The 21887-nt window shown below is 45.6% G+C and overlaps 1 long non-coding RNA gene across 1 annotated transcript in view; it reads right to left on the bottom strand.

Annotated features, from left to right (window-relative positions):
* Positions 1 to 21887, bottom strand: part of LOC138684699 (uncharacterized) — a 337043-nt gene that overhangs the window by 64113 nt on the left and 251043 nt on the right. The window lies entirely within an intron of this gene.

Raw genomic sequence — 21887 nt, 5'->3', positions numbered from 1 at the left:
GCTGTTTTGGTAGATACAAAATCCGAAGGGATTAGGGAGGCTCGATCCATGCTGAAAACAGAGCAACACTGGTGGGGCAGCTGCTTGCTCTCTTTGCTCAGTCTTAATTTAGGTCAGTAGCCAACAGACCGCCCAAACGCCATGCTCTATTGCTGGGCTGCGCTGCGCTGAGGCACGCGCCGAGGCCGGCCCCAGCCACGGGCATCCACTCCCTTCGGGGCGCTTGCCCTTCGTCGGGACTCGGCGTCCAGCCTGGGCTGTGTGGCAAGAAGAGCGCGCAGGAGCAGATGAAAAGGCCCTGGTTTCTCATATTTAGAGTTAGGCTGCTAGAGCTAGCTGAAGAACCCTTAATTCGAAGCAAAAAAGGGGTTGCTTCCACCCCCCGGCTCCTGTTTGCCTTCCTGTGCAACTACACAGATCACAGCTGCGTGGTTATATACCCTTGGGGTGGTGTGGGTGGGAAAAGCCCAAGTGTGGGGGCAGCGGAGCCGGGTGACATCCAGCAACAGCTCTAGCAAAGCTCCCTCGTGCAGACCTTGCTGGTGGCCTGTCTGGAAGGCAGCCGGTGACTAGCAGGTCACCACAGCTCTGGTTTTGTGTTCCCTGGCCTAGAGAGGGGTCTGCTTTTCAAGAAAAGAAGGGGACAGCTCAACCGAAAGTACCACCTGAAATGGGGGTCTCTCCTGTGTGGTAGTTACTCAAAACAGAGGTGCTCGCAGTCAGCCAGACCTTGGCTCTCAGCCTGGTGCCTTGGCTTCTTCCTGAAGAGGCTGATACTCACATGAAATACCAAATGACATAAATGATCTGCTGATTCAGGTAAAGCCTATTTAATATCTAGTAGTACACATAATTCAGCTGAAGCAAGCAGCTACATATTAAACAACTTCTCCACTAGATCACTGGAATCTCTTTCCCCTCCACTTTATCTTGAATTTCTTCTTTCCTAAGTAAAAAGACAAGCACCTCTGCCACCTTGAAGAAAGGCGCTGAATATCATCAGGGAATTACAAAATGTTGCAGAGAGTACGATAGGAAATGGGGATCAGAGAGGCCGAGTGTGAACACCCTACGTTTCTCCATACGGATGAGAAGCACTCCAGATCACGGCTGCTGTGCGTGAAACATCAAATCTACATCACGTGAACGTTCTTTTCAGAATATTCCTCCACTGGGTGTTATTTGGGATTGTAACTTCTCATCACTTAGAAGATGACCATGATCAACACAGCCCGACTGAATTTTCCAGCTGTCAGAGCTAGCAGACTGCTTCATTCAGCACAGCGGCATTGTGCGCTTGCAAGGATGAATCGCACCCAAAGATTTCACTGCTTCGTACAATTAAGTAGATTAGAGTTCAGCCATTTTTACTTTTAAGTAAGAGTTTGCAATTTGAATCTCGCATGTCTCATCTTGACAGCTGAAACGCATCAAAAATCTACAGAGTTGTATCTGCCAATCTTCAGAGGTAAGTGCGACAGAGTCTGATAGCAAAAGCTTGGCTCAAGAAACCTGCGCTTCAAGTACTTGTGAAGGCAGGCTTCCAGCTGAATCACTTGGCCGCCCTCTCTCCTTCAAATGATGAGCCCATCCCACACCTCCGTGCCTTTGCTCTCAGACTCTGATGTGGAAGGAGGAACCGGCACACTGACCCCTCTAAACCGCTTGTCGGATGTGGTCATCTTCCTTCACCTCTTGCTTACGCCAGTGAAACTTCATTCGTTTCAGACGTATTACTCCTCTTGCCAGGACACTCGGGCCCCGCTACACCGCCTCCCATCTGCTGTAATAAACATTGGCCCTAAGTCTTCACTGATGTTGAAATCCTTTTGTATCAATCTGGCAAAGAAGAGAGTCTACACAGCTTTGTGAAAATGAGCCGCAAGCATCCAGCGATGGGTTGCCAGGAGGCTAGGACACTAATGTCTGATCGGAAGGGTATTTGTTAGGTTTTTTTCGCTTATTTTACAGATTTGTCCTCCTCAAGTTTCTTTGTCATTGCTGTGTCCCAGAGTGACCCCGAAACACGCATGCCTTTTCTTGTGGGCCAAGGTAGTGGAGACTGAATACTATTACTCCCTGCTTTGCATGCCCAGATGTGCAGTGCAGATGGGGTTTGCAGAAAGGGACAAGGTCTGGCTGATGATAATTGTTTACAACTTTTATTAAACCCATTTTCCTGTTCTAATTATTATAATAGTTCCCGAAAATATCGTCCGTGGACTTTAAATGTTTGATGACTCTGTGTTTTAATGAAAGCTATGGAATTATCCTGTGCTCGGTGCCACATGGCCCCACAAAGCAATGGAGATGCTAAATAATTTTTAAAAATTTATAGTTTACAAGATATATTTCCCATCTGTGGCAATACAGTAGCTCCCAAATGCATTAATTTCACCACATTAACAACACCTCTTAAAAACAATTGGCTTAACTCCACAGGATGGTTTTATAATGAACTGAGAAGCGCGTTATGATCTATACACATACTGAAGATTAATATCGTTGAAGATCGAATGCTACCAAAGCAAACTCCATGTCCAAACCAAGTGCTATTATACTTCAGAGTAATGTATTGCTGTTCAAAGTATTAATCCCATTAATACAGAGAGAAACAAGTTCCTTTTGGCACTTTGCAAAAGCTCAGCCCAACAACTGAAGCTATGACAACAACAAAAACCTGTAGAGTTTAAAGTGTAATATCTATAAAATGATTAATCCCTGGGGTGAGATTAGTAGCGACTTTTCCTTCCCTTCTCTCCCCAGAGACGTTCTCTGTTACAAGGCAAAAATACACAAACTGTGCCCAACTTAAAAATTGATTTTGGGATGTAAGCCAGACCAGATGGTTAGAAAAGCTAAATACCATTGATTTATTTCTTACCCTTTACGAAGCAATATTAGAGACAATGGACCTTATCAGAACAAATGAGAATAAACATGGGGATGCAGACTCAATAGAGAATTAACCACCAAAGCTACCAGATTCTATTATGCTATGATTAATTCTGAATTTGTGGAAGTGTTATCAGCAGCAAGCGTCTAGCTTTATCTAATGAAACCAGTGCCAAACTAGACAACCTTTTAGTTAGTGCTCTTCAATTTGCAAGATACTTCAGCAGCAAAAAAGTGCAGAAGATGCCAGGCTTTGTGCTGTAAAGTCAGCTGGAAAATTTGCTTCAACACCACCCCCCACTCAAACCCCAAGAAACCAACAAAAAAGCCCAGATGGACACCACCACGAGCTGACAGTCTCTGAGTAATGGAGGCCCGAGGGATCTCAGCAGGCAAACCTCGGAGGTGCAGCCAGAAGGCTGCCACTCCTCCTTGCCCGCTTCCTCCGAAACAAGCAAGTGGCCTTCAGCCCCCTGCTTCCCACTAACTATCCTGTGAGGCCCAGGGGGTAACATCACCAAGGACTGTCCATTCTTCCTCCTCACCCGCTATGGCTTCCCGGGGCTCGGAATTGTGCTCCAGATGATACAGTGGCTTTGGTCACAGGGCAAATAACTTTGGCCCGCAGTCACAAAGTCAGCGAGGCATTCTTCCCTTGGGAAGCAACAGGTACCAAAATGCTTCTGCAGCTCTGGCCTTTGCCCCGTGCGCCTCAGTTTCCCCATCCACAGTCCACCACGACCTCCCCGCTGGGTGCTGCGACACAACCGACATTTCCACTGCAGAGCTCCCCCTCCCTCTGGCAGGCACAAAAGGTGCGAGACACTATTTATTGCCTTGTGAGCGTCGGGTACTCCTTGTAAACAGGTTATATTAATTACTTAACGAATGTTTACCGCTGTCCTATATCACCCTCAGGTTCAACCATCTCTGCAGAGAGAATATTCAGCGCCGGTTAACTGCTGCTGGCAACAAGAGGAAATGGACTTTCTGATGAAAATGTTTAAGGCCAGTTATTTGTGAGATGCAGCTGAGATGGGACGTAATGAATTTAGCCCTGTTTCGCTTCATTTACCATAGCTAACGCATACAATAAAAGTTTGGTTTATACTCTGGTGCTGCCATGCATGAATATCTCATTATAACTGCAAAGACTTTTTATTTTTATTGGGACCTGTAATAGCATTGTGCTACGTTAATTACCAACCATGTAACAAAAGTGCAGCAAGGTTTGTTTCCTTCCTTCCTTCCCCTTATATGGGCATAATGAAAACCAAGGGGGCCTGCAGACGGGCCAGTATTTAAGCTGGCACGTTTTGTTCGGTGATGGCTGCAGTTACTAGGGTCTAGATGCAGAGCATGGGGAAGACGGCGAGGAAGTCACTCCCGCCTTGGTGTGCAGCCACGTCCGTGCCACCTGCAAAGAGCCCCCCCCGAGCTCGGGCCCATCCTCCCACTGAACCCCGGAGGCACCTCTCGCCGCAGGCACCAGAGACACGCACCAAATCTCCAGCAGACCCCTGTGCAGCGCTCGCTGCTCTCCGCTCCCTCCCCTTCTCGTCCCAGCAAGTGGGTCAAGACCAGCCCTTCTGCCAGGTACAGCAGGGGAGACCCACCGCTTCATGAAGAGCCGCTGCTGGGCTGGGGCCACGGGCACCACGCAGACTCAGCTGCCCTAGCACCTTTTCACTACCTTTCCACCGCCTGGAGTATGAGTTCTGATATGGCAAGAAACGTGTATTAGAGTCCATTTGTTTGATTAAAGAACAGGCTGCTGCTGCCCCACTTGTCTTGGGCAGGGCCTCGCCACCCTCCTACAGCTCACAACACGCCAGGAGATGTAGGTAAGATGCACTTGATGAGAGTATGGCGTTTTGCAGAAAAGAGAAGGAGGACGGGGCTAGCAGGTCAGCAACTGAGCAAAGACGGGCACCAGAAATTAAGAAGTGGGATTAGATCTATTTTGGGACATCCTGGTCTGCTGAACATCCTGGCAATCAGGAAAGCCAGGCTACTGCAGTCCCGCATGGCAGACTCATCAGTGGTGAGACCACAAAGGTGACGTAAGGTCCTAAAATGTGGCTAGCAGAAAAAATTCCAGCACGTTATCATATCCTGCCCTTCAAGGAAGTGGTTTCTTGTGACGCTTGACCATGTTGAGGAATAGGCACCGTTGGTGGTGCTAGAAAAGCCGCATCTTACTGGCTTGATGGCAGTTTCTTAGGGAGGCTTGGATTTTTCTTAGGACCCTGCTGAAAGCTGGGACTTCTGTTTCACTTTCATCTCCAGGCAGGAAAAACAGGTGTTTTCTACCTCTGTGCAAAAGGACTTCTTTGAACAGAGCTTATCCGGTTGTAGCTTCAACAAGGTCCTGTTTCCCAGCTCTTCCATAACATCCCTAAAGCAGAGCCAAAAGAGAAAGAAGCAGCTGGGAGGAGGTGGAGGACATTTAAGGAGTCCTTGCAAAGGGTAGCAACCTTTTTTACTTCTGAAAAGCTGAAGGCTCACTACAAAATGGGACGAGAGTGAAGGCACACAGGAAGGAAATCCAAATGCAGACAAAGACGGAGCCAGCATATGTAGTGAAATACCAGCACGCAAAAGGTCTAGATACTTATTAGGTGACATAATCCTCCAACCCAGATATCTTCCACAAAACTGAATCCTTACAAACACTCAGTGTCTTTTTTTACTTTCATGAGCGTTCATACTTTGGAAAACTCCATGCTGGAAGTTGCTCAAACTGTTAACACTCCCAGGGCTGCGGCTACAGTGAGTCACTCCGCTACATGCAGCGACCTTTTGAAAACCCTCTGCAGAACCGAGCAATTGGCTGCAATCACAACAGTAAAAACAGATGTAAACTGTTGTTTTTTAGGGGCTCCTAAGACTGAGCTCAGATCTGACCCAAACAGGTGCAATGCTACTGGCAGCAGTGACTTTTAGCCCCAAACTCCCAGTTTTCCAGATTAGTGCCCAAAAGAGAAACAGATGAGCAGTGGCTTCTCCTGTGCCCTCTTCACCCATCAGAAAGGATTCTGCCTCTCCAGGTATACAAAATTCCCCCCTTTTATCCCGAAGAGATTCATGCAAAGGTTCGCTCGGTGTCAAGACTGCTTTCTCCTTCCCTGCCGAGTTTCGCTTTCAGCTTAAGAGTCCACTGAATGAGAGAAACCTCAAATTGCTTTAAATCAGGCAGCTCCACCTTGGTAACTGGCTCCAGACTCCGAAGTCCGTAACTTCTAGCCGTAGGAATATGGCTGCATGATCAGCCACGGAAAGCAACAACTATGTTCATTTTTTGTTTCCCCTCAAGACAACAGTAAGCAAGGGGACACGTTTACTCCATCGCTGCATCCACAGGCCTATAAGCATTTCTTCAACTACCACTTGGTTTTTGTCGAGGAGAACTTCTGGCAATTGGTGTTGATGGGGCTTTGCAGGCTGGCAGGCCACGGGTCATTACGGGGCAGCAGTGGAGCAGCTCCTCCCCCAGGGACAAGAAAGGACTTGCGCGCATCTCTCGGTTTCGGCGTTTGGGGGGATCACGCCTCTCTATTGAAGGGGGAGCCACGATTTACGTCACGCTGGCAAGGGGGAGCCTCCCAGCCTGCAGGCGTGTGTTGTCTATTCTGCTCCGTGCCAGGTTCGAGAGCTGGGACTCTTCTCCAGGGCGTGGGGCCTGCGCTTTTTGTGTCTCGGAGCAACAGGGAGGACACAAGGCTGCGTCGCAGGCCAGGAGACAGTGGCAGCGGAAGGTGTTTGCCAAGACTGCTGGGGTGGGAGCCTCGATAAAACTTCTCAGATCTGAACAGCAAAATAGGAACGTATTTTACTGCTGCTTTTTATTGCTCTCCTGTCCGTCACTGCCGCTGCGACTTGTGGCTAAGTTGCATTGCTATTCACACTTCATTTTCTCCAGTTTGGCTCCTTTAGTAGGTCTCTCCCAAAAGCCGAGCAAGGTCTGAGCTGCCTTTCAGCTCTGCCTGACGTCTTCTTTCCTTCTTCACTTTCAGCTCTTTTCACCAGAAGGGCTTTCTAATCTTCTCGGCTCCTGCATGGTCTTGAACCTGGTCCTGGGCTACACACCTGGTGGTGGGGTGGTACAGCCAAAATGCTCTTACTACCCCCATTTTCATGGGGTAGGCTCCCAACCAGAGCAGCACCTGGCAGAACGGGGTTGTTCAGGGCAATCCAAGAGATTGTCCTGGTCCGATCATCTGAGAAGGACTGCATTAGCCGTGGCAAAACAAGAGCTTTGGCAAACCCCATTTGCACTAGAGAGGAAACACAATCCCTCAGAGTATTCTCAAGCACAGACTGCTCAGTAGAAGTGCATTCCCTTTAAGTACTGCACTTATACAAGTATAAGGCCCAGGCTGCAACAGCTTGGCCCTGGCTGCACCTAATGCATTGTTTTTATGTTTAACGTAACTTTACCTTTCCAGTGCTCCCAGTTCAGCCTTGGCTGGTTAGCAAGCCTAGACGACTTCTTTGCTGCTTATCCAGGCCAACCAGGGAACTTTCCTGAAATTTCTCCAGTTTTGCTGGACTTGTAGTTTGGCTCCAAATTTGTATTGACCTGTGGCTATAGCAACGAGTTTGAAGCCAGATCTTTGATCTACCAGAAAGCCAGGCAGATCCCTACACATACATTCCGTACATGGTTTTATGCAGCAGTTACTTCATCGAGGGTAAGCTCTAATATATACTCAGAAACTTGCCTCTGGACCCACATTTTGCTGCTGGTAGCATTCAAATAACTTGACGTGGGACAAACAGCTGCTTTTGCTATCTGTGATCAGAAAACCTCAGGAGATATGGATCTGCCAATATGTGCTTTCTCCGTGACTGCCAAAACCCAACTGAACCGGTGGTTCAAAACTTCAGTTTTTTTGACCCTTCAAAGGTAACAGCACAGCTCTTAAAATTGTACATAACTGCACACGTATAGATCGGAGGGAATGGAATTTCTCTCTACAGCCTTTAGCAAACCCCAAATCTAACTCAAACCGAATGAAAGTTGCTGCTCTTACAATAAAGTTGGTGTCAAGTCGCTGAAAAATGGTGATGGGAGATGCACACTGAGCACTGCTATGAACATGTTTTGAACTGGAAGCCAACAGTACTTGCAGAAAGGGAACTACTGATACAACAGAAAGTAAGTGTGGTTCTTGGCCTTCCAGAACACCTGATTCCATACTAATAGTTGCAGAATAACACTCTGCCCCACTGGTGTGCTCCTGGCTGCATTCATGAAGTTCAGCTCACCTTACTTTTAGTGATATACAAAACACCTTCCCCCTAAAGTGTTCACGTGACGGGGGCTGCCCTATGGCTGCTCCTTTTAACTGTTACAGCTCATCTTCCATTCAGTCCTGAGCCATCTTGCACCGAGTCACCTCTGTGACTCAATGCAGGCATGGTCTACCCCTCCCTGCTGCTCAGATTCCCTATAGCGACTCCGTAGGAGGGCAATATTTTGCTGCCTGTATCACGTACAAAGAGCAGAGGCTTTGTGTAACAGCTGAGGCTTGTTCTGCATGCCTCGCAGGCCGGAGCTCATGCAAGTCAGCAGGCTGCGAGCTGGAGACGTTTCTCTCCTCCCAGCTTACAAAACCAAACAAAGCAACCCGTCCTCGAGAGGCAACAATGGCAGTGGAAAACGGGAAACAGGGACTTCTTGCTGCATCTGCTGTTCAGTGTTGAGTGACAATATGGAAGTGGTGCAACATAGCTGGCCACACCTAAAAAGGCCACACCTTCTGTCTTAAGTGCACAGGCAGGTCTCCTGGGGAAGGGGTTCATGCCCTGTTACTCCCAAATCCCATCTCCTACTGTTCCAGAGAGCACTCCCCCCTCCACCCCCCTGCAGTGAAAGTGGGATGGATGTGACACGTGCTGGGAGAGGAGACCGTTACACATGTCTGACTTTGGCAGCTGCCTCTGTATTTTTCTTTGGCCCTGACAAGACACTGATGTTCAGGCTCTCTCGTTTCCAAGAGTTTGTGTAATGAGAGCTGCCCTTGAAAAAAGACAGCATGATTACAAATGAAAGGAGAGCGCTGAACTCAAACCTGAGCTCTAGCTCAACACTAATAAAAACCCCCACAACTTCAGATAAAAACAAAGAGGTCACAGTTTAGTGCCCACTGGGCAAACCAACATCCTAAGGGCTTCCCGTATGGATTCAGCAAAGTCATCTAGTCACACCACACCAGTCAGAAGAACAGAAATAGCAACGGCAGTGCCTTACCCATGGGTTAAAAGCTGTTCTAGTTTGTGGTACTCACCAACTTATAATAAAGCCCTTCCCCTACTTACAAAAAAGAGTTCAAGACGCACTCAGAACAAAGAATAAATGAAAATAATGCTGGCTATGATCCCAGAGTCGGAGAGCTCTGGGTTGGAATGCTGTGTTCCACATGCACCTTGCTTTGAAGAAGTGTTCGGTAACTCAGGGATAGGGTGCTTGTTGGCCTGTCCCACACGCTAGCAGCTACGGCTGTACTCCTCCCCAGCAGCACTTTAAAAACCCAGGAGGCCACAGCTCCCGCTCGCCTGGGGCTGTCTGCCCATTGTGAGCATTCACTGCTGTGCTGCGGCAGGGGACTGCTGCCTCCGGCTCCTGAGCATCAGCCAGCCCTACCCCCGTGGACCCATGGCACCAGCAGCAGCATTGCCCCTGCTGCTGGTCCAAAGTGTGAGACACCAGAAAGGGTACCACCGTCGCGTGCTCCCGCTCTATCAGTAAAGCTAAGACAGCTATAGAGGATAGAGACACCTCCTGCTATTAAGTATAGACTGGGGTACACATACTTAATATCAGCTGATACTTATGCTAGACTACCCGATGACTTTTCCTTGGGATTCCCCACACTGCAAAGTATTGTACAGGGGTCCTCTCTACTTCTCCAAAGGGACTGGTGGCATTTCAATTTTGCCACCCTGCTGACATAAACATAGAAGAAATTTTTTCTACATTGAGCAGCGAGACAGGGGAGTAAAACATTAAATACTACAGGAATGCCAGTTACATCCAATGTTGTACGTTTCAGGTGGGGAACTTGCAAGTCTTTCTTCCAGCTTCCCTTTTATAAAGATTTTATCTAACCAATTTCTTTCCCTGAGTAGATTTGGATATCAAAATAAATAAAATAAACGCAGCTCTGCTGTAGGCTTTGAAAGATTCCCTGATAACTGTGGCAACCGATATGGAGGCTGGTACTCCTCTTAAAAAAAATACCATTTTTAATTTCTGCTTACATGATTAGGTCCTGAAGCATAGATACTTTCAATCACCATTTTGGAGTACATCGTAAATCTCTGCTCAGTACTACTCTAATAACAACAGAAAAGAACCTAAAATACTTTAGGCAGAATATTCCCATTTGCTGTGCTTTGAGTAAGGTTTGTCTTACTACAGAGAGTGTGTTAGTTTACCCGAGGGTGTGGAAATAGCAGTAAATTCCTCTCAGGCAAACTGGGCTGTGACTTAGTACCTGTCAGCGACACTGGATCGGGTGCCCAGGTACCCTGCAACATCCCCCTTCACGGGCTGTCACCTCTGGACTCCTCAGGCACCACAGGCCTCTCCTCTTCCCCATCTCCCCCAGCTTTGTTTGAGATCCTATGCCCTAAAGTGACTTTCAAAATTGAGCTAGTTAAATTGCTGGAAATTTCTGTGTGGGTGAATGGAAATCAGTTTCACTCTAGTTTATGTCAAATATAGCTTAAATCACCAAGGGATCAGATTATGTTACATCAGTGCAAGACAGGTTTAAAATAAGTGTCCACAAGAGTTTCCCTACCAGTGCAGGGGAAAAGATTAAAACAAGTTTGTACCAGCACTATTTCATCTGAATTGCACGTTTCTGCCACTGATACTCGTACTCCTTCTGCAAGATTATTACCGAGAACAAGAACTGCAGGGCATGCTCAGGATTTGGCTCCATTAACTCCGCAGAGAGGTACCCGTGCCAGGAGCGCTGCCAGAGATCCATGTCGCACAGTTCTCTTTCCTCAACCCCTCATCCCAGTTGCAAGTTTAGGACACAGTTCCCACTGCAGCTACTACTCTCCCTGCCCCGCACCCTACACAGCCTGTGTTTCTAGATCTATGCAGACAACAGCTTGAAAAGGTGGCCCAAGCCCTAAACACAAGTCATGTCTGGATTGAATTGTTGACCTCTTGGTCTTTATGGCTCCACATTATTTATTACAGGACACTAAACTTCCTTCTCAGGGGCTGGGAAGCTCAAAATTTATTCACAATAGAAAATGGCTGAGCAAATACAACTGATGCTTAGGTGAAGTGCTGGAGGCTTACCGCACGCAAAGTGTGCCACGTGTGGTAGGCGGCGAGTTTGTGAAATACCGTTCTTCCACTTCCTTTAAAATTGAATTATGATCGTAGCAGGGCCTGTTGCGATAGGACAAGGGGTAATGGTTTTAAACTAAAAGACGGTAGATTTAGACTAGATATAAGGGAGAGTTGTTTTGTTTTGGTTTGTTTTTTTTACAATGAGGGTGGTGAAACACTGGCACAGGTTGCCCAGAGAGGTGGGAGATGCCCCATCCCTGGAAACCTTCAAGGTCAGGTTGGACAGGGCCCTGAGCGACGTGATCGAGTTGAAGATGTCCCTGCTCACTGCAGGGGGGGTTGGACTAGATGACCGTTAAAGGTTCCCTCCAACCCAAACTATTCTACAATTCTATGGTCATCTACTGAAAGTACAAATCCAAATTATATATAGCATTCTATTGCACTGACTAAATAATACAGTGACTCCTCCTTAAGCTCAGCTTAACCCTGTGTTCAGGCAAAGAAATTACACAGCTCTGAAACTGTTCTACAAGCGTAAATGCCAACTACTGCTTACACGGGCCAATGCTGTACAAAAAGGAGCTACATGGAATAGCTTACTTCAGTCAGAAACTACGAGGCAAACTTACCAATGCAAGTGAAAAAAGAGAAGGCTTAAAAGAAACGGACTGAAGTATAAAATCTTCCTATGTTGAGAGGAGTATAGGGCATTCATCTGACAGTTTTGCAGGTAACGAAAAGGTAAGTGGTTTGGAGGGGCTCTGGGGACCACAGCACTTGGACGGTGGTTTTGAATAGAAGCTGTCGAGTAATGATGCCTGGTGGCCCATGAGAAATCGCTTGATTTGACAGAGGGCCTCTTCTGAAATGCTTGGGAGGTGCTAAGTGAAGCAGAAGAAACACGTGGGCAAAAATACACTGCATATTGGTTTGACTCTGAATGTAATTTTCAGTTTGGCCATATTAAAAGATCTTATGTGTTTGCTCATTGTGAAAATGTAGATGTGCAGACTTGCTTAGAGAAGAGACTGAATGCTAGCCTTAAATATTCACCAGAATCAAACTTCCAAATGATAAATGAACATTTAACACTCAAAAATTAAGTCAGGACTGAAACCAAGGGATTCATTAAGAACAACAGAAACACAGACCTTGACTCAAAGAATTACCAACCTAAACATAATTATTTAACAACTGCTTTATACGATTTGTTACGTTGCGATTAAGCACTATGCTGGAAGCGGGCTTTACTCAGTAGAGCCCATTCGTCTCTCTTCTTGACCATACACCATGTTTCTTCCACGTCATCCGCCTTGTACATTTTTTCCGACTGAAAATATTCATTTCAAGCGAATTTCATAACACTGCTGCACACTGTGTTCTCAGATGATACAGAGAGCACTGAGGTGCAGCTTTTGTGAGGGCAATATAGCGCTGGTTGGTTTTTAAGTTCATTTCCTTTTCTTTCAGGTGACAAGAAGGTGTTTTGAATGGTGCGAACAAAATGTTTTTTCCCCAAATAAACACTCATCTGTTCCCAGCCTCATTTCTATTCCTATGCATGTGTTATCAAGAAAATACATATTTAAAATATTGTTATAGCAGAGTTTACCGGGGGATGACATTACCCCAATGCTAAAAATACTTTTTTCTTAGTTCACGACCAAGCTTTTTACTGTTGCAAGATGAACTTTGGCTCCGTTTTTTCTAACACAGTGCCTTTGGGGGAGCTGTGGCAGCAGCAGCAAGTCCCACTTCTGCTCAGCCATTCTATCTAGACTCCATTTCTGAAATGGCATTGCTCACGGAGAAGCAGGCCCCCGTGTCTGAGAATGAGAGCACCACCAGCTGTGAACAGCTCTGATGCAAGGCTAGCTTGCCAAGCATAAATGGCACACAAGTGCACTAAGAAAATACCTACAGAAAGAAGTCGATCCCAGCAAGCTCAGCATCTTTTTACACCACACTCCACGCCACTGATTTTCTCTCGTGTTTTGATGCAGATGCAACTGTGCCTCTTCACAGCGCAGGCTCAGCAGCAGATACCGAGACACACGGGGACTGTGCAACTGACGGGGCAATGTAGATGCGGTACTTTGCTTTGGTGTGGTCAGAAGCTGAGCCAAAGCCCACTAAGGGAAACAAGACGTCACTGGAGTTTGTGCGAGGCCTCTGCACAGATGAGGTGAAGAAAGCAATAGCACAGTAACGTGAAGCTAATGCGAACAAAAGAACTGGGGAAAGCGGTCATCTATACAATGTCCAGTCAAATGACTCTTAAGCACAGATGACTGCCTGGAAAACACAACTCCACTAGGCTATATGATGTTATAAGCAGACGTACCTGCAAGAGAAGGGCCTAAACCCCTGCCAAAACTCCTTTCATGAACCCAAACTGGTTTCCAGTTACACACTGCAGCTTTTAGGTTTTTTTTTAAAATAAGGTATCTCATCATTATGTTTCTCTCTAATCCATTATTGCCCAGGCAACTCAGTTTCACACACTAGTTGCTCTACAGTCATTTAACGATGCTCTCTCTCCCTCAAAGACGAGAGTAGAAACACTCGACAAAAAAATCTGCAGCACAGGAGAGGGCCATCGGGGAAATGGGGAGGAAAACTCCTCTTTTATTCTCTTGGGAGATTCACTGAGATAAGCTGCTGCAGATTTTTCACTATTAATTGGGCACTGAAGTGGAACACTGCATGCATGTTCAAGCTTGCTTTTACACCACGCTACTAACAAGCTCACACATATTACAAGATGTGCGTAACAGTACAAAAAAGGGAAGACGAGGACAATAGAGAGTTACCTAAATATATGATTCTTCTCTACTTTAAGTTCAGGAATAGTCGCAGACACACAACCAGATGAAAAAACACCCCGAAACCTCCAGCCAAAAACACAATGCTGACCTCTTCTCTATCGTACTCCCAGATCACAGCACTTAGCATCCTGCAAAACCCAGTTTTGCACCCACGAAGGATGATGCTCATTTACTTGCAGTTACTGGTAAAGTGAAAATGAAGGAATATGCCAAAGAAAAAGGGACCGGACGATGAAAATTGTGCGCTGTGCTTTGAAGCTAGTAAGACCTGAGTTTAAACTGATCCCCTATGGCAGAGAATCGAGTGGCTGAGAGCTTTTTTGTTGAGCAATCGCGCCCCATTTGAACTGCTCCTCAACAAGAGGGCTAAACTTTATCCTTGCAAGACAAGAAGCAGCATTTCCTAAGGTAGCCGTGCCTGACCATTGCTATTTTGAGATGTCTTCAGCCTTGTGCCTAACACCCCAAATCAGTATGTGCCTAAAATTAGGTACCTGCCTTTGGTGAGCTTGCCCTGAAAGCAGGGGGAACTGGCTTCACTAGGACTGCAGTCTCAGGTGGTAAGCAACGGGGCTAGAGCAGCGTCTGCGATGAGGCTACTTAAGCCGCACCACGCTGATCTGGCTCCCTCTGTGCGACAGCTGAGCCCGTGCACATCACCAGTGTATCCGCAGAAGCACAAGCACCCTTCACAGCGCTGTCGGTCATGTCCGAGGTGTGATGAGCAGAAGCGAGAGTCCTGCAGAGAATCACAGGTTTTTCAAGTGGTACTTCACACCCCAATGAATTCAAACGCTTGCAGCTTTGGGGGTCAGGAGGCATACACGCAGGAGACTGAGTCAGGACACCACGACGACTGCATTCATACTTGCTCCTTATGACTTCTGGAGAGCACACTGAAGCAGACTGATCCCCTTGTATCACCAACTGTCCTGTTACCACCCCTGAATGATAAATATATCAGGACTGTGACATTGACGGCTCTCCTTTGGCTGCAAGTCCCCTTCAAGGAGGAAGCCGTGCGAAACGGCGGGAGATGCTGACAGCATGATGTTCGAGCCAGCCAAGATGCCTGGGCTGCGGGAGATGGAGTTGGAAGGAGGGCGGATGAAGGCCCAGGCGCCGCGCACGCATGACCGGTGATCTGTGGGGTTCAGGCTGTCAGCTCCTGAAGGTCCACGGATTTGGCAGGCACCGTTCCCTGCCCCTTCTGTGCAGACAGAAAGGTAGGTGCCAAAAATGCTCCCCATGCTGGACGCATTTCAGATGGTGAGGGGAAGGTAAAGAGCTGGGCCACACCACAGCTTGCAAGCCACCGTGGTTTTCTTCCGAGAATTCAGTCTGGTATCAGCTTACCCTACAGGAAGGAACTTGTTTGTTAAAGTAGCGTCGAGTTTATAATTTCTTTTCAGCCATTTGACACTGATTTTTTCAACTGGGAGTTGGCAACACCATAAAATGAGGGGTTTTAAGTGCCCTCTTCTTCCCTCATTCTCTGAGCAATTCTGAGCTTATGCAAAATCCGTCTTTTGCTTTGTCTGTGTGCCGTGGGAAGGGGACCACGGCAAGGTGTGTGTGGATACTCCAGAAGCAGCAGTATTACATTAGGCTAGCCATAGTTACAGGCTTTTTTCTTTTTCTTCTTTTCAACTTTTCAAATTTTGAATGTAAAAACCCACAAAGAAACCTCCAAGTACCTTAACCAAACCCTGTATTTTCCTGCAATTTGGTGTTTTAGTAATGAGAGAGGTAGCTGAGCTTTCCGCCCGCCAAAGATTGCAATTTCCAATTTAGAAGTGATGATGCTTACAGTCTTTTAATGGCTTTCCTTTAATGAGACAGCTCTGAATATAAACAAAAATTATCAACAAGCTATGCTTTCATTTATAAATATTATTCCAAGACATTTAGGCTTTTGGTTGTCTGAGAAGTCATTTGAAAGTCATCTGTAATTCCTAAAGAAATATAAACAAAAGGAATTACATATAATCCCACTTTTTAACGTGGAGTTCAAAAGATAAATATCAACCATGTACTGATGAAATATGCATCCATTCATTAATTATATATCATCCATCTCATAAGCTTTGGGGTACAGTGGATGTTTACCAGCTTGCAAATTTGTGTCTTTGGCATTTTTCCACTGACCTCATTTGGTCTAACAAAAGGTTTTCTCTCCACATCCAGCTCCACACGGATTGCATTTGGCTCTACCCTAAGACTAAGAAACATTCTCCTGTTTCTGACACACCTCTCATAAAAACTATTCCATGTATTTTCCAAAGGTGGTGAAACCATTACCTATGTCTGACAAAAAACAGCTGCAGGGTTCCTCGGTGAATAAATCTAAAATCCAAAAGTGTGATCTACAAGGGACAGGACTGCATTTCATACCGCCTTCCGCTGCTCTGACCAGGGAGAGGAAAAAAGCCCTGGGAGTGTACAACCAACCCGCGGGCTGGTACTCTCCTTGCTTGTTAGGGTGTGCCAGTGCTCGGGGGACAGGACCAGAAATGCCTGGTATCTGGCCAGTACGATCCACTGTGCACGTCTGTGGCCCACAGGACTACGTGGTCTCCATTTTTAACATCCGCAATTATTTCAACACTGAATGCAAGCCAGCGGTTTCCGTGAAGGTGAAACCTCTGACCACTGCTAGGCAATTCCTTTGTATTTCGTAGAGAAAGAGTGCAAAGTTCAGCTGCTAGCTAAAAAGCTCGTGAAGGAAACAACTGAAACTTTATATAGACTTGTCCTACATGCTGGTCAGAAGATAGCAGTGCAGAACCAGAAAGGTTTAGCAGTCTCCTGACTGCCTACGTGAGACCTAGAGGAAAGGGCAAGAAGGGAGACATCCAGAATCAATCCCAGACTATAATAAAGTAAAAAGGTAAGTAACAAAGAACTACGCAGCCAGACACAGATAGACTTCTATCATTGAGGTAGCTAGGCTAAAACATGGCAAATGCTAGAAATCAAGGCAAATAAATGGGGAATACTAAATATTGAGCAAAGAACAGGAAGAATTAATATTTGCTAGAGCAAATAAACGCAGCAAGACAGGGACAAGGAAGAGGTTTGAGAAGCATGGAGACAAGTTCCCCAAGCTACCAACACAAAGAGCATCTCTGCAGCAATGGAAACAAACCAGCAGAGTGCCATTATGAGCTGTTCGTCTAAACCAAAAGTCAAGGGGAGTTACAGTTATGTAGAGCACGAGTCCCCGTTACTGCTCTTCAGCAATACTAACCATGCTATGAGGCAGCGGCTAACAGACACATCTCAGAACATGAAGGCAACGGAACTATTACAAATGCAAATTTATTAAAACTATGGACACCTCCATCAAATAAGTACAACTGTCTTCCTCATCTCCCAAAAGCACAGGCATTTACTTTCTGTACTGTACAATGTCTTTCACTTTTAATTGTATTTTTTGTTGACTTTGGCATCACCAACTGCTACTCCATTTGACAGCTTTGCCTAACAATAGGCTGTACACAAATGTGCTAATTTCACAGGGTTTAAAAAAAAATAAAAATAAAATCCATGCTTACTGTAATGTGGTTCTCAGCTGAAATGGACCTGAATCTAGCATCCTTTCCCCCATGGCCATCACAAAAACACTTTTACATTACGGCAGTAACCAACCAATCATGTATTTCAGCAATCCTCCTCTCAGAAATTGCAGGAGACACATTGTTCTCTGGAGGGGAATGTAAGGCTCTTAAAGATGCTATATCCTAATTAAGTGGATTGCTAGTGTAACGCCTGAGAGGGGACAAGGCACGCTTGTTGCTTGTCTCCAGTTTAAGCAACACACTCCACAACAAAGAATATTTTTCATTGCAAACGTCAAGATGGGGGAAGCTGTCTCCATCACTAGAAACTCTTATTTTAAACTCCGTGCAGGATGAGGGTCACTGGCACCGGGAAGCAAGCTGGGCTCCTTAAAACAACATGGATCGCTCAGTGCATGTTATTGCCAATGTTATTGCCATCCAGATATAAATATGTACATGGACTATCATTTTCTTGTAACAAATGGTAAAAGCTATCCTGGTGACAGTGAGGCAGTGATGGAGAAAGGATGACTTTATCACCTACCTATGACTATGTTTCCCAAGCAACCTTCTCACCAATCCGGAGCCCTGTGTGATCATTAGTTCCTGCACATGGCAGCAATGAAATTGTCCCTTAAAGTAAATCATTCAAGGATTTTTATAATCTGAAATAAAATTTTCTAATATTTTTTTCCTAAGTTTTCCAGGTTTAAGGTTTTAATCTTTTATTATTTATTGTACGGCAGTTGTGAAGGGCATGATGAGAAGCCCTGCGTAAATAGTTGTCGTTGGAGGATCGGTGCGTGACAACACTGCATTTAAGAAATTAATGATTTCTTTTCTTTTTCTTATTACTGCCACGTTCTGTCTGAGGGTGTTCAAATACAACAAAAAAAAAAGTAAGCGTAAAACAAAACGAACTAGAGCTGCACTTCGACTTCTGGGTGTTTTCCTACCTTCTGGCTGAAGTTGCTGATAAATATTCTTTAGAAATGGTACTGAAGGAGGAGAACGGCATATATATTTTCTTTTCTTCCTTCACAGTCAGAACTTCAAATTCAAGAGACGACAATTTTCTACTGTTTGAGATGCCCAGTATTCCTCTATTTTTGTACTCTCTATGATTTATTGCTCTTATTAACTACTACGAACACAATTTAACCTTTGCTATCTTTACCTCTGGTAATTTTTTTCATCCCACCAGAGCCTAAATTACATGCTAATCATAACAAAATACTGGACATTCTCTTAACTGTGGGCTTAAAATTAATCCTCTTTCAATAGAAAGAGACATAAAATATCTCATTAGACCAGTAGCACTACCAGGCATAATCCATCCAGGAGTATAAAAAAATTTATGCTATACGTCATTTCTTTATACCTAAATTCTCTTGACACCTGGAACTCAGAGATGGAGTATTTTGGTGTGAGTCCATTGCTGAATTGAGAGTCATATAGCTCCCGTGCTTACTTTCAGGGCTTCATCCTGCTCAAAAGAACAACAAGGCTTGGGCAGGAGTAAGGTCAAAGCTGCATACAGAGGTCTTCTCCTAAGCTACTGAAGCACCTGACTGCTGTATTAAGGACATGATTAAAAGATATCAAATCAGGCCCTTTATATCTATGTATCATATTTTTTCCTCTTCATGTACCCCTACTTGTCCAATATTTCACATGCGATTTGTAAAATCACTAAGGTATGCGTCCGGGACAGACTTCAGCAGAGCCTCCACAAACCTTTCCTCAGCGTGCGTGACCAGTGTGTACCCAGGCAGCCAAAGAGCAGAATCCAGCTGGGTGAGCACAACGCTCTGGGACCGGACACCGCAAGCAGCACCGCATCGCCCAGGTGGCACTAGGTGCTGCCCTTTTTCTGACCGCAAACTCATTTCTAGCATTACAGAGTCATCCCTTGCGGTTGGTATGATGAGAAATGCTGGTATGGAAAGAAAGCGGGAGCAGGCTGTCTGCCTTCTGCAAAGAAAACTTAAGGAAGGGAAGCCAGAGAAACTGCACAGTCATCGACACGTTAAGCGCTTAGAAATACAGGAGATTGCGGAGAATAAATCCCAGCCCCACAGATGTTGCTTGCTCACCTGACACCACAGAGGACACAGAGTCTCCTTATTAGACCTATAACTCAACACCATATAGGACAGAGGCTCTCCTTACTAGACCTACTTGTACTTGATTTCAAAAAGCAACTATAACACATTCGGGGCTCGGTCATATAAAAAGAAATTACAAGAGTAACCTGCTTCTTAGGAGCAGCTCACGTGACTATGTGCTTGCAGGATCCGGTCCACTGTGGCTTTTAAATCCTTCTGAACAAACCCCCATCCTCAAATGAAGGCAGCTGAGGCTCCTCCTTGCGCTTCGCTGTTCTACGTCCTTCACATCTTTTTTATCTGCTTGACTCTATGTCCTACATTAGGACCAAATCCATACAGTAGTAAGGACATATAATTCATCCCAAATGATCAAGGATAATTATATGCTTAAAGAGCAATATGCAGAGGTTCTCCTACAGATAATTAAGGAGAAAACTCACAGTTCACCCATGTGGGAAGTTAGCCAGGAAGTGCAGACATACTTTGGGAATTCATCCATTATTTATAATCTGCAGTGTCTTGTCAAAAACCCTAAATGAAAAGTTAAAGCTTTAACACATTCTCTAGCATACTGCTGGGCCATCACCTCCCATTAGTTTTTAAGTAACACTCCCATTGGGCCAGATTCATCAGAAGGTTTCCTGGCACCTGCTTAAACTCGCTGGACCTCGGCGCGGAGTCGGCTCAGGGAAGCTCAAAATCGGACACCGTCATCGCCCCCACCCTGGGATTCTGCCAGATGTGCGCGAATGCGGCTTCACGTGCCGGTGAGAGCCAGGGGCTCGGCCCCGAACCAGCACACCTCTGATGTCCCCGTGGGGCTTTCCCCACTGGCTATGAGGGTGGGCTTATACAAGTGCTCCAGGTCTCGCCCTCGCAGTAAGTTTACCACTGCTGTGCGTGGACAATGTCAAATGTGGGAGCAGTCGATGGCAAGACGGCTGCTTACGGGCCAGAACTAAGTCACAGTCTTATGTACCCATCCAAATCTGGGACTCTTCAACGTATATACCACAGGTGACAAAATAACGCCGTGTATTGTTGGCACTGTAATGCTACCATTTGTTTCCTCTTGGAAACAACCTCCCATTCGAGTTTTCCTTTGCATAAAAAACGTGAAGTAACACCAGCGTACCATTTCCACTGTAGAAGGATCTTACAGTATTTCAATTAAAATACCTCATCTTCAGACCCATTTTTTTTTCCTGGACACCCCTACACTTCCATTCACAGCTGAGGCACAAAACCCAATTAGTTATTAATTGAGGCACGTTAAAATTCATTAACTCTGCTTGTGAAGCTTAAGCTATAATTAACTGTCTTCCCAGGCTTTTGTTCTTTAATCTCCAGGTAGAAGGTCCCATTGTTAATAAAAAAGATAACGCATAATCCTACCATTTCTTGTGTGGGTCGATAGCTTAGTTCTGGTGGGTGGCAATGTGACATTAACCCCAGTGAGGACTTCACATGTTAATGCTGTCCTGTCAACTACTGACTATCCCGTGCCATGTGTGAATTGGAGCATATTTTGAAAGAATGGGAGCATGAAAAAACCTGATGAAAATATTTTGAAAAAGGTCATTTTCAACAAGCTCAATGTCCTGCTACAGGACATGGATAGCAGTCTCATTACTACACGCAGATCTTGCCTTCCAGCTTCGCCTCTGCAAGATTTTCATTTTCAAGAGCTACTAAAAAAGCAGCTGAAGGCAAATTCTTATTTCACATATGGAACAGCATGAAGCCAACCTTTATTTTAAAGCAAAATGAACGCAGAAATTAACTTACATGTCAAGTTCCAAGGCTTAACATGGCAGCGCTTGCTCTGGCATTTACATACATTTCTGCTACATCCCCACTCACTATATGGATGCACAGGCTTGTAAAGAAAGCAGCTGAAATCTAACCTACTTAAAAACTGGCTCTTCCCAAATGCAGCTGCTTTTGGGGTGGAATTTCAAGCACAGTTCAGTGGAAGCAACTTCCCACGCTTCTGGTACGAACCGCCTCTGGCGGAATGGAAATATTTTGGCTTTAAACCTGGAGATGGTGGATTCTGTATCGATCAGCAACATCAATAAGAGAAGAACATGAGGAAATGGAGTAGCCGAAAAAGAAAAGGGGATATCTTGTGCTCAGCGTTTTGTTGAGGTGCTGACCTGTG

This window comes from Haliaeetus albicilla, chromosome 1, assembly GCF_947461875.1.
Source record: "Haliaeetus albicilla chromosome 1, bHalAlb1.1, whole genome shotgun sequence".
Lineage (NCBI taxonomy): Eukaryota > Metazoa > Chordata > Aves > Accipitriformes > Accipitridae > Haliaeetus > Haliaeetus albicilla.
The sequence above is the reverse complement of the archived record's forward strand: the minus strand, read 5'-3'. Positions and strand labels throughout refer to the sequence as shown.